We start from the raw sequence: 2,639 nt of genomic DNA, 5'->3' as shown, positions 1-2,639 counted from the left end.
TATTCAGAGTTTCCTGAAGAGCTGATTCTGGTGTTGACAAATTCTTTCAGGTTTTGTTTGAGAAGATTTTAATCTTTTTTCCCATATGAAGGATAATCTTTCTGGATATAATAGTCTTGGTTGAAATTGTTTCTCTCTTAACACTTTCAATATGTCTTCCCATTATTTCCTTGCTTGCATTGCTTCCGTTGAAAAGTCAATGTTAGCCTGATGGGATGACCTTTGTAAGTCACTTGTTTCACTCTTGCCAGTTTTAGTATCTTGTCTTTTTTTTTTTTTAAGTTATTACTTTTATGAGAGGAGCAGTGAGGAACAGACAGATGGAGGATCAAAAACTACATAACCACACATATAAGTAAGGAGAGAGATCAAACTGACTAATTGAATTAGCTGTTCAGAATCCCTCATGCCAAAAAGTCAACATTCTTATAGGGATTAAGTAAAATAGGATTTTGCTTCAGATGCTGAGTCTGGAAGCCTTGGTTTTGATAATTCTAGTCAATTTTTATTTTTATTTTCTCAGGCACTTCTGCCTAAAACCACTCTGCCTGGCAGAGAAAAGTGTTACATAAACACGGACCATGGTCAGAGTCGTACCTCACCAGGAGTGGTGGTCTCCCCGGCCTCTTCAGTTGTCCACTTCTTCTTCTTTCTGTCCTTCTTCCAGCTTTTCCTGGTCTTCTTCATTGTCCTCATTCCTGTTCTTGTCTTGTTCTTCTGAATCTGATTTCTTGTCATTGTGCTTTTTTTTGTTGTTGTTGTTCTCAAGCTTCCTTGTTGCCTTTTTGCTCCTGCCTGTATGCTTCCAGAGCTTCTTTCAATGAGTAACAAACCACTGGAACTCCATCTCTTCCATGGCCAAGAGCACATCACTGGCATTCAGTGTCTTGTGCTTCCCTTTCATTGCGAAGTTGTTGGCACGAGATGTGGCATACAGAACGAAGACACTGGCAGTGGGGAAGATGGAGCTCTGGGCCTCCTTGGAGATGTTGACACCTTCTGGGCGTGCCTCCTTGATAATCCTAGTGACGAAGGCATTGGGCAGGTTTAGGTCCTCTGGCTGCTCTGCTATCGCCGCAGCAGGCCTGATCCTCTGTCACATCTTTATCTGTGGTCTTGACCAGTCTGATTAAGATGTGCCTTGGGGAAGATCTTCTTGAGTTGATTATATTTGGGGTCCTTTGTATTTCTTGGTTCTGTATGTGTGAGTGCTTCTCTAGACTTGGGAAATTTTCTTCCAGGATTTCATGGAATAGATTTTCCACGCCCTTATTAATTTCTTCACCCTCTGGGATACCAATTATTCAGATGGTTGGACGTTTAATGGAATCCAGTATTTCTCATATATTCTCCTCATGGTTTTTGTTTTGTTATTTTCTCTATTTTTTTTTGGTATTTTTTTCTAGGTCAGAGGTTTTATCTTCTACATTGGAGATTCGATCTTTAGCATGGCCTAATCAACTTTTAATACTTTAGAGAAAGTGTTTGATTTCCTGTATTACAGACTTCATCTCTAATAGTTACATCTGATTCTTTCTTATAGTGCCCATTTCTTCTTTCATATACTCCTAATGTGTAATTTGTTGTCTCTTTTCTGTCCCAATTCATAGAGTTTTGTCACCATGGATGTTCTAAATTCTTTCTCTGACATTTTGGTAACTTCTTCTGTTTTGTTTTTTGTTTTTTTTTTTTTTTTTGAAAGATAGAAAGGAGTTATTATGTTCTTTTGATGGAGACATATTTCCTGGTTTATTCAGAACTGAGGCTCTTCTGCTTCTAGCCATAGATATATTCACTTTTGGATAGCTTTTTAGAGAATGTTTCTTTGACTGGGAACAAGAGTGCTTCCCTTTTGCTGTGGACTGATGTGTGCCAAAATCTCTCTTCTTCTGTGTTTAGCTATGAGGAGTCTTCCATTCAGGTGTCTGAAGAGCAGTTTCTCCTTTCTTGAAGGTGGTTTGGTAAAAGGGAGGATCCCAGAGGGGCCTCATACTAGAGATTTTGAAAACTGTGATTCTAGACCTGTCTAGTCCCTCTGGGTGGGTGGAGGATGAGGAGGGGATGACAATATAAGATGAAGAAAAAAAGAGTATGAAAGAGAATACAGAAAGAGAATACAGTCCCTGTGCGATTTCACCAGGGGACTAAAGATGGAACTGGGCTCTGCTGGAGAGCTGGGGACTATCCTTTCTGACAAAGGAGGGCTGCGGGGTTGGGAGAGCTTGGCTGAAGCTGGAGCTGGAGCTGGAGCTGGGGCTGGGTCAATGACTGGTCCTGCCTCAGTGTCCCTTACAGGCCAGGGGACTCGTTATAAAACTGGGCTCTGTTCTATCTAACTACTGTTTGAACAGAATCTTAACCTTTTTCCTTGCTTTAAGTCTTAGGCAAATTTTTCTTAACATTGTTAGATTTAGACTTATTAAAGCTAAAACTGCTTTTCTTGAAATTAAAAATATATATATTGTATGTATATATATATGTGTGTGTGTGTGTGTGTGTGTGTGTGTATTTAATGACCATAGTAAGATATATAGCCTCAGCTAGATGCTATTTTAGAGTATGTTCATCCTGTTCATTGGGTTTTGTTTTTTTTTTTTTTTTTTTTTTGAGAGATTTTCTCGTTATCACACTGTGGCCTG

General features: G+C 39.4%; 1 pseudogene; it reads right to left on the bottom strand.

The window, feature by feature from the left end:
- Nucleotides 1-628: 628 nt before the first annotated feature.
- The window catches only part of LOC102489519 (DNA polymerase epsilon subunit 3 pseudogene), a 3,425-nt pseudogene continuing 1,414 nt past the window's right edge, over nt 629-2,639 (bottom strand).

This window comes from Tupaia chinensis, unplaced genomic scaffold (assembly GCF_000334495.1).
Source record: "Tupaia chinensis unplaced genomic scaffold, TupChi_1.0 Scaffold147123_1, whole genome shotgun sequence".
Taxonomy (NCBI): Eukaryota; Metazoa; Chordata; class Mammalia; order Scandentia; family Tupaiidae; genus Tupaia; species Tupaia belangeri.
The sequence above is the reverse complement of the archived record's forward strand: the minus strand, read 5'-3'. Positions and strand labels throughout refer to the sequence as shown.